Source organism: Aythya marila, assembly GCF_965140915.1.
Source record: "Aythya marila genome assembly, chromosome: 1".
Lineage (NCBI taxonomy): Eukaryota > Metazoa > Chordata > Aves > Anseriformes > Anatidae > Aythya > Aythya marila.
In genome coordinates, this window is record NC_139042.1 from 127843666 (window position 1) to 127854724 (window position 11059).

The window sequence follows — 11059 nt, forward strand, 5'->3', positions numbered from 1 at the left end:
ACTTTGGCTACAAGCAAAAGCACTCATTGAATACTTTCAGTTCTCAGATATTAGTGCACCATCTTTACAGCATTTTTCCTTGCTTACTGAAGATCCCATCACTTTATATCATGTACAACTGCCCTGTCCAACTCCAAACTGGCAGACCATTATCAGCATTTGAAAACTGACAGTGCAAACCAGGAGATGGGAAAGGACTTTGTATATCCTTGCACACAGAGAGGAGATGAGTGTGTGAAGGACAATCTGAACAATCACGGACAAGGAGCATTGCATTAAAAACCACAGAAACATTTTTTTTTCAACAATCTCACTATGAAATAAAGATTTTGCTGTGGATGAGACTTGCTTTCTCCTGAACCCCTGGCTATTCTGTGACAATCAGTTCAACAGAGAATTTCAACAATTAAGAACAGGGCAGAAATCATCTTCTTGTTGGAAGTGAGGAAGGAAGGAAAGGAATAATTTTGTTTAGGGCACCATTTTTATCCCAAACTTATCCTTATGTGAAGGACTGTAACAGTGAAACGCATGAAGAGTTGGAAGAGTTGTTTTGCAGAATTTCAGAGTCTACATTACTGAAGGATTCCTGCACTTTCCTCTAAGATGAAATTTTTATTCTGTTCCTGTTTGGAAAATGTCATATTTTGAGATTTCTGAGCAATTTTCTGTTTTGGCCCTGTTCCTTCTGACCCAGAGTACATGGATAAAAATCACTGCTACAGCAGCTGTGGAGGTGAAGGTGCCTGGACTTGGTGTTCTCTGTTAGACCCACTCATTCAGTGTACAGAGATCCCTATGGAGATACAGAAGAATGAATATAAAGGATATTCAGGACAACCAAAGGCAGGGTAAGGACTGAAGAGTCTTCCATACTGTGATGGAAAGAACAGCATCATCCCTAAAAGCAATGGAACAAACAGCTCCAGCTTCTGCTTTACCTGCAGAAGTAGGTAAGGTTTCTTTTTTATCTGTGAAATTAACAACTATGAGTTTCTTGCAACTAATGAGAAAGGGTTTCCTAATTAAGATTTGCAGCCTAAAGGGAGAATCTGGTTCTGGATGAAAAAAGAGAGAAAGATAATTATATACTACAAAATGTAGTATGAGCCAGATCCTTGCCATCTGCTGATACAAGTTGGCAAAATTCCATTTAGTACAACTACTTTTGTTTATATCTGTCTCCAACACTTCAATCATCTGCATAAAGTCAAAGCATGTGTAATATATGTTAAAATGCTTATCTTACTTTTTTTTTTTTTTTCCTTTTTTTTCTTTTTTTCTTCTCTTGAGGTCCTGTTTACACTGGGGAAAGATCTACAGATTACAGCAGGAGTTAACCACAGCTTACCTGAAAACTCTCATCTAACTTGAGTCCAAGTAAGTCTAGTGAACTCTGAAAAGTTAGGCTTCTCTTTAAATTTATAGTGGCAAAAATAAGAGGAGTGGCATTATTATTATTATTATTATTATTATTATTATTATTAATGCAGTAGTAGAAATATGCAGGCCAATTCACAGATAGGTTTGAGACTAAATGAGATTCTACCCTCAGCTGTGGCCATGTATGCATAAGATAGCTCTATTTACATTGTGGTAACTGAGATCACAGTCTGAGTTCTTCATTTTTGATTTTTGGAGCTTGCATTCTAGACAAATCCCATTCTGACAACATTTGTAGCCATATTACCAACATGCTCATAGTAGAATACCTGATTTGCTGCCATCTGCTTTACACATAAAATTAAGGAGGGGAGCAAGTGTCTGCATGATCAGAAGATTTAATCTTCTGATGAAATGAACAATTGCCAGTGAATGCTGAGTGTCCTTAGCTGCCACAAGAGACAGTTGGTAGTGAAATTCAGTGATGTGCAGATCAGATCCTAAATAAGGCAAGATGCTGGCCAGGGACATAAACCCAGGAAAATGTTTGTTGGGGAAGCAGGCAGGGACAGCAGGCAGTAACATTGATTTCCAGTGTAGCATATGTTATTAGTACACATCAATTCTATATGTCTTGGCTAACTGTCTGAGTTTTAGCTTGCTCCAGGGCAGCCTGTTCAGGGCTTGCTGGGTGGCACAAGAGCTTGAATATTACAGCATGATTTTACACTTTGGAAACAAGTAACTGTGAGCAGTGTAGGTTTTACTTTCCTAAAGCACAAACATTGCTAAAAAATCTCTGTAGGAAATATCCATGATGTCTGTAGTGCAAATTTGCAGGTTAATCTTTCCAGTGTCGGATTTTTTCTTAGCATAAGAAAGGAAAAGATTTGCATGAGGGAAATTTTACAGAAAATGCTCATCAACTTCTATGGTCACCCTAAAATACTGAAGCTGTGTTGCCTCTTCATTAGACAAGACTTAAAGGAAACCTTGTCTTCATACAAAATATAATCAAAAGTTCAGTAAGTCCTTCGTTGGATTCACTAGCACTAAGTGGATATAAAAATGTTTACTCAGTGGTATAAAGGTGTGGAAGAAAATTTATCAAAAAGTGCAGTAAATCCCAAAGTATTTCACTGGGATTGTAGCCATTTTTGGTTTGAAGAAAACTGGGGTCTTGATTCAGCTCTCTAGCTGAGGTTGGGCAGATGTATCCTTAAGGTTATGAATGCTGTTCCTTCTAATTTAAGTGACTGCGAGAGAAGAATCAAGCCCAAAAAAGAGGGCTGTAAATGCAGCCATCTGCAGCCATGTCTTTAGGTGTTGTAGATACATCTAGGTTCATTCACCTAAAAGGTTGTAAAGAATTTTATACCAACAGAAGATTTAGCTTTTAGAGCACATATTGGTTTATTCTCATACATTCTCAGGAGAGTAATGAAATGTTATTTGACAAGAAAAGTGGAACATTACTGTCTCCTCTTGCTTTTCATTGATGCATCTGTTGTTTTCAATTAGCTTGATGGTATCCATTTTCAGGAAGCAGATGCTGCCCTCTTTTACACCGGTGCAATTCTGGAATAACTCCACTGACGTCAGTGAAGTGAAATTTATCCCAGTTGAAAGCAGAATTGGACCACAGTCTGATCGTCTGCTTATATGCTATGGTGCTCTCAGGAAGGTGCACCATTACCATACCATAAGGTGAGTGCCTATCTGCTGTTCCCTACTCGGCTCTTTTGTGCCCTTGACGGTCACATGTCTGGCAGAAGTTAGGCTGGTGTGGGGCTTGTGGGATCACCAGATTCCCCACATCAAATGGAGCAGATTTCCTTCCTAGATTCTTGTCCACTTCCCTATTTAATTTCCATCAGCTTCCTCTTGCTTAGATGTGATTTCCAAGGAGACAGAGTTTTTTATGGTAAGGAAATATAATTGCAAGTCTTAAATAATATAATAACAGAAGGGTAGCAGAGATAGACATGGAGACAAACTCTACCCTCCTACAGATTTTTGCTGTTATGGCCATCTGTTAAAATTGCTGCAGTCCTTGCAGGTTGGCTATAGATCTGATGGCTCTAGGGTCTCCATCTTCAGGATATACCAGGTTTAAACAAATTGGGTCACTTCTTTCTTGCTCCAGCTCTGCTGATCTTAATGATGCCTTCCCTGAAACTAGACAAAAAGCTTCATATAAAACCCATTAGCATGCTGTGTGGAAAAATACCACTTAAGATGGGACAGATGAGGGTCACTAGAGAAAATACAGAGTCAGTAAAAAAGAGATCAGTATGAGAAAGAAGGGAGGTTCATAAAAGAGATCTTCAGGGGTTAGTCCCTGGATTGCTTAAAATATTAGCTGTAGGGCTGAATTTATAAGACTTAGCAATGATGCAACCTAAACAATGCCATTAGACCTGTGGATTAGGACACAGGACTAGATGATTGAATTATGGACTTAAAGAAATGAAAAGATAGTAAATAGTATAAAAACTAAAGTTGTGATATGGATTTTGGTAGCAAGTTTATCACTTGGGGAAGATTGAAATGTATGATTGGGAGTGCTAAGATGAGTCAAAGCATCAATGTCACTTACTAAGCCACCAGAGTAATGAAGCTGCAAAATCGCTTCTTGAAAGTCTTAGAAAGAGACATTTTTATACCACTTGGGAAATGTTAATTCTATAAGGCCTCATCTGGAATTCCATGGGTCTTTTTGGTGATCTGAGTTTGGTTAAGTTTACCTTAGAGTGGGAAGAATGCATGGAAAAGCAGCAAGAATGATCAGGTAAATGGAAACTCATTTACAAGATGAATCTAGAAGAGCCTGCCTCTTCTAGCCCAGCAAAAGATTGGCAAGACCTATAGTTACAAAAATACTGGGAGCAGAGTAGCTAACAAGACATAAGAGCTATTTAAGTTGAAAGGCTGTGTTGGTATTTGAACAATAAGGCAGAAATTGTCAATGAATAAATTTATACTGGAAAGCAGAAGGTGATTTCTGCTATAACAGCTGAAAGAGAAATGAAAGTCTGCTCTAGATTGAATAGGAGAAATCAAGGCAAAAAGCAAATTCATTTTTTTTGGATGGACTTCGTTAAATTTTTGAAAGGCTTTACATGAAAGTAGTTACATGCAATAGAAGGAGCCTGGTTTCAGTGACTTCATCTACTAGAATCAGTCTATCCTGAACCTTGGATATATTTTGGATGTCGAATATAAAAGCAATCGTATCTTTATTGCCTATGTTCTCTGAAAAATGCAGCCACACTATACCTGCTTAGCTAACAGACACCAAATCCCGTTGATTATATTATTTAATACTTGGGCTTTTGGTGTGTGTGTAGGAAAGAGAAGAGTGAGAAGAACTACGTCTTTGGAGATGGTGTTTCTCCATGGGACTGGGTAAAGAGAAAAAAGTCCTTGGAGTGGGGTAGAATGGGGTGGGTGTACCAGATCAGTCTAGGAGGTAGTCTGGAGACAGATGGAGGGTGGGCCGTGCCTTAATATTTTCTTACCTTTTGCACTTTAAAGACTCAACAATCTCTGTCCACTGCTTTTCCTCTCAACCTGGAACCTCTGCTGACTGTGTCTGGTCCTTTCTTCCTGTCCAAAGCTTTCCAGCTGTCCACTGATCTTTCTACTTCCTGGGGCCTCTAGTAATTCCTCACTCCCATTAACTTGCCGGAGTCACTTCAGTAGTGCATTGTACCTAATTTTGAGGATAGCCTTGAGGTGGCTCTGCTGCAGCTCAGCCCGGGTTTCTGGTTTGGATGCAGAAATCAACAATAACAGAAATGAAGTTGCCTGCAACAACTTTCATTGAACTGAAGGTCAGATAAGTTGATAACAATGGTCACTCTTGCCTGAAGAGGTTACCTGAATAATTTCCTATTGCAGGCATTGTTCTGACAAAGACAAAATAAAGCCATGGCTTCGTGTTTCCTCTTTCACCTCTTTGAGTTTTACCCTATGAGAAAGAGACCAAGTATGTCTTCAATCTCAGAGGATAGAACAGACATTGACCAAGGTGGGATCTTCATCCATCCATCCATCCATCCATCCATCCATCCATCCATCCATCCATCCATCCATCCATCCATCCATCCATCCATCCATCCATCCCTGTGTCACAAAAGCATGTAGGAAAATCTAGACATACTTTGTTCTCAAGCCTTCTAGCTTGTTGCTGCTCTGTCCTCACTTATGTGATGAAGCCATTAACCTGTGATTTATATCTATATTAGCAAGTTCATTTTTTAAACTTTGGAATAGCTCTTTTTTCTTCTGTAAGTAGAAAAAAAAGAAAAAGCAAAGCAAAATTTTACCAATGACTATAACCATTATGAATGCATGTGAACATGAACATCATCTGAGCTTTAACAATGATGTTAGCAGAATGGTGCACACAAATGCCGTTGTACATAAGTTGTCCTAAGGGCTTGTCATCTTTTCTAGAGCTAAGGAAGTAAGGAAAACGAAAAAAGAATTTTCTTATGACATTTACAGAATGAGCCAACAAGTTTCATTTGAATGATGAACAGTGTTGCACCCGTTTCTGGGCTCAGTTGATTTTGACGTTGATAAAAGAAGCCACTATTAGTTCATGTGCATCTTAATTTACAGTTGTTATATCATGTGCACTGCAGTTGTGTATAGAAGCCTTAGTCTTGACACATACAACATATTAATGGTAAAGATCTTACTGCAGTAGTCACTACCAGCAAAAAGGTGGTCAAAGTGCTTGATTAAATTTATATTGATGATTAAATGATTAAATGATTAAAATTATATATACCTCTATGGAACTCAAAGAACATTCCAGTGGTGAGAAAACATTATTACATTTTGATTTTATAGTAGGGATAGAATAAGGTGCAATTAGCTATGCAGAGTGGTGGAAAAATAAGAATCTAAATGAAGAAGAACCTATGTCTTCTTCATTTGTACAATAGAACAAATCTGCATATTCTTGGCCCTGGCAACCATGTCTTTTAGCAAGAAAATGTTGACTTTATAAAGGAATACTGGTGACAAATAGCACAGGAGCAAATCCTACAAGTAAATCATGTAAATTCATGATGATATGTAAAAAGCATGGGAAATGTATTTGTTGTGAATCTTCAAGCCAATCTGATTTATTTATGCATAAATAAATGAGGATGAGAGGCAATGGGCACAAACTGAAGCACAGGAGGTTCCGGCTGAATATGAGGGGGCACTGCCGTACTGTGAAGGTGACAGAGCACTGGAGCAGGTTGCCCAGAGAGGTTGTGGAGTCTCCGTCTCTGGAGATTTAAACCCCGCCTGGATGCCATCCTGCGCAAGGTGCTCTAGGTGATCCAGCTCAGCAGGGTCTGGACTAGATGATCTTCAGAGGTCCCTTCCAACCTTAGCCATTCTGTGATTCTGTGGAATAGTATTTACCCATACTCCTTTTTTTGGGGGGAGGGATATGACTTCACTGCAAATTGAACAGCTCAAGAACACTCTATCCAGTGTTTGAAACACTGACATGCTCTTAACTTGTGACCAAGTTTTGACTCTATTTGCTCCCTCAATGCTTCTGTTTTAAACCTTCCTCAGTCAAGAGCTTCGTTCTTAGAATGGGCTTATATCTTTAAGGGTAGAGCTGTAATTAACAGTGAGAAGTTCTATGCAAAAGCCCACTTATCAGTGATGGAAGGACAGACTGCCTTTGTGTTTGAATCCCACTTCATCGTCAGTACAAAACAAAGAGGTATGGGTAGATATTTATGCAAAGATATTTAAAAACACATCTACGTATTTAAAAAAATATGTAGATATTTTGGTCTTTTTTCTAATATGTTGCCTGATAGGCACAAAGTTAGAACATCTATTTTATCACTCTAACTTTTCTTTAGATAAGTACCAAAAAGACATTGTACATTTCTCAAGATCTGAATTGTGCTGCAGTTCTAATGTATCAGAAATAGTACTGTCAGGTACATTCCTTTTAGTGCTGTAGACTATGGGTTTTCATGCTTACGAAATGGTGCACACAAAGCAATTGATCTTTGTAGTCTGTCCTTGGAGATGTCACAGTGACTTTCAAAAACACTCTGGAGGGTATTCAGTATTGCTTATCCATTAGTCTATTATCTGATATCTATTTCAGTTTTCTATACTGGACTGCAAACATTTCTGCAGGATATATTTCCATCAAAAGATGCCTCTTTCTCAAGACCTGGCATGTTTGAGAGCAGTTTCATTTCACTTCATGTTGGTGTTCTTTAGAAATTGAATGCTTGGAAAATTTTGTAATATGCACGAACATTTTTGTAATATTATGAATATTTTTGCTTTTTTTTATTTTTATTTTTTTGTACTAAGGACATCTATGTATACAAGGCAAAATGCAGAGTTTTGCATTCATGTCTTTTTTACTTTGATCTATAATGAAAGATAAAATTGTTATAATTATAAACAACCACAACTTTTTTTTTTTTTTTTCCAAACAATATAGTAGTAGCCATTGACAGTTCCTGATTGCTGTCAGTGTGGCTCCCATGTCAGCTCCAATACTTCTTTGCATTCAGTTAAGTGCTATTCATATGCTCCAAACCAGATGAAATGACAGGTCAAATGGCATGAATACTGGAGCATGTGCTAGAAGTGACAAGATTTTAGGGAAAAAAAAAAAAGAAAAAAGAAAAAAAAAAAAAAAAGATTACAGTCCTGATAATTTTCTGGGTGCAGGGAGAGGAAGAATTGCAGAAGAAGGTGCCATCTGGAGTGTGCTGTAGCTCACCTCATTATTTACTTTTTTTCTTTGGCTCTTAAAAAAACAACAAACCCACAACAACAAAACACCTCTATGCAGATTTGTGAACTCTCAATAACACTTACTTGGACAAGTGGATTTCAGAGAAGATGGATAGTGAGCTCTCCTTTGCACAGTAACCCTTAATCAACATTTCCATAGAAGATGTCTGAATACATATTGATCAAGCCAGCTGCAGCTGTGATATAGCTGTGAGGAGTGTTGAAGAATGATGCAACTTTCCTTTCCATCATCCATCCCCCAGTCACGTAACACAAGTAGCCAAAAAACACCAGCTGGTACTTCTGATGCTAGCATTTCTGCTCATGAGAAAGTTGCATCAAAAAACAAAAAAGTGGAAAGTTTTCCATTAGTTAAGTGACCACTTAATAAGGCAAATCTTGTAATTAAATACTAGGCTTAAAGTCAAGGGGACAGTCTACAGCTCTGTCACATGAGCTTTGGGTGTCCTGTATTTCTCAGTGCCTCAGCAATAAAATGCTGACATATTAGTTGTTCCTCCATTTTGTTGCACCCTTTTCCTAAGCAAATTAGACAACAAGATCTTTCTGAGTGTGCCCCATCTCTTACCTAATACCTTTTCAATCTCAGGTACAGCTGAGAACCACTACTCTATAAGGACACTGTGTTGTATTACTGTCATAACAGTAATAACTAACATATGGATCAAACAAACACAAAAACTTTTGGACCTGTGCATGAGACTCTTGGAATACCCAAATGCTAAAAAATCCTGCTACTACCTAGCTTTATGTTGGCTTTGGGCCAATGCCGTGGCCATGCTGATCCGATTTATATTTTTCAGTCTCAGACACAAAATATTCTGCCCAGCCCCCCTTATTTGTGACTCTCTGTTCCCTTTCAGTCTGCTTTATAATTAAAGGCGTGCAACATATTTCTAGCTGACAAAGCCTGGAGCAACGTATTGCAACGTAAATTGAAATCCCACTGAATGCACTATAGAGATAAGAGGCTGACATCAACTTTTCACAGCTAGTCCAAAAGAAGTAAATTTATGCAGATTTTCTTTTTTCAACTCTTGAATTGCTATCGGGGACCAAGGTATTGAGGCAACAGAAGAAAATATGCTGAAGATGGAAGGAGTACATAACATCTCTCACCTAGATTTTTATTAGATCTCCAAGCACGAAGGTGGTTTGGATGGTAGCAGCTCACTGGTACTGAGCAGTCAAATCTGCTCTTTGAATCTGTCAAGGTCATTTAAAAAAATATGTTTTCACTGGTACTGTTAACAACTGTGAATTTAATCCTTATTAAATGTTTTGCTATTTTTTGTTGCTTCATGGTCTTCCAGGGGAATATGAGGATACATAGATGGCAATTAAGGCTCCTCATGTTTTATATTTAGTCATATATTGGTGATTCAGATGCAAGCATATGTGAAAAGGCCCAGATGAAACCTCTTACAAATTCCTTCCTGTCCTATGAGACATATTTAGGTGCCTGAGTCAGTTACATTTCTGTTGAGGGCCATTGTCATGTTTTTCTGCCCACCGCAATGCATGAAGAGTTTTCTTGATGGCTGAAATATTTTTAACACCCCTACTGATGCAGAGGGTTGGTTACAGACAAGTGGAGCCAAATTCTCAGCTGGTATTTGTACATTAACACTTTTTTTTCTTTTTTTTCTTTTTCCTGATGCCAGCTAGGCAAGGTGGTGGTAGAGGGTGTTTTAGATGTGTTTCAGTTTTCAGCTGCTCTGTTTTCTGTACAGGTAGGAAATGAGACCTGTTATCTTCAAAATTCAGTGTCTTGAAGCAGCTAAAGCTCCCATCTGAATGTTTTTGAGTAGGCACTTACTGTCAGATCTGCCACAAGGATTTAACAATCTGTGGATAGACTGAGGCTTACAGGCATATGCAGGGTCTGAATCTGATGTTTTATTTCTTCATGCCTCAGCTGTAGAATGGAAATAATGTCTTTCTCTCTTCAGCATGCACTTGGCTGTTTATCAGCAATAAAGATCTATAGGAACAATCAACAATTCAGTTAAGCTCTTTTTTAAAGCAGATAAAGCAAATGATGCTTTTTCTTATAGGGAATCACAAGTAGTGTGAGGCACAGCTGGAAGATTAGACTGGGGTTTGCAGCTCCAACGGCTGGTTACAGTGGAACCTTCAGTCAGATCCTCTGTAAGCCTCTTTCTGATTTCACTGGGCTGTAACTTCCATAAAGGGCATCCTCATTTCCATGGCTGGAAGCAGGATAAGTGAGAAGATGATGAACCTCTTTACATGATCTTCAGTGATGTTGCTGCTGTCACTGCTTCAGTGACATTGCTGACACCACTTGGCTGCTGTGGTCATTGGAATTTATTTTTTTTTTGGTGATGTTAATGAAACAGAACTGGACCAATAGCAAGCATGTTTGAAATTCCTGCTCTAGGTTGGATTATTATTTGACAGTGAAAGAGCAGCAAGACCAAAAGTTCCTTTCTTCCAAGATTACCAGCTTAGGGACTGGTAAGGTCTAAATGCTTACTATCTGTATTTACTTACTAAATACAAACTATTACTGTCTGTATTTACTTACTATTTGTATTTACATTGCTCTTTGTGATCACACTCCATATCTTCAAGTGATTATTGCTCTGGTGATCCCTTGCACATACGGCGCTTATGAACTGCAGGATGCCACCTACAATCACACCTCCACATGTGGAACCAACTGAAGCAATGTCATGGTGCTTTCTTAAACTCCATGACTTCATTAAAGCTTAGCAATTTTTCCATGATGTGGTTGTTTTCAGTATTAATGTTTTACCATGCCAGCCTGATGTATATCAGCTGTGAAGGCAAAATTAAATATTGCTGCATATGTGGGGCCAGACTTACATGTACACCATGG

At 38.4% G+C, this 11059-nt stretch overlaps 1 long non-coding RNA gene across 1 annotated transcript in view; it reads left to right on the forward strand.

Moving 5' to 3' along the window:
- Positions 1-1225: 1225 nt before the first annotated feature.
- Positions 1226-11059, forward strand: part of LOC309874745 — an 11555-nt gene continuing 1721 nt past the window's right edge. The window contains exons 1-2 of the long non-coding RNA XR_014316903.1: positions 1226-1380; positions 2926-3090. This is a non-coding gene — a long non-coding RNA (uncharacterized lncRNA). The remainder of the gene's footprint in view (positions 1381-2925; positions 3091-11059) is intronic.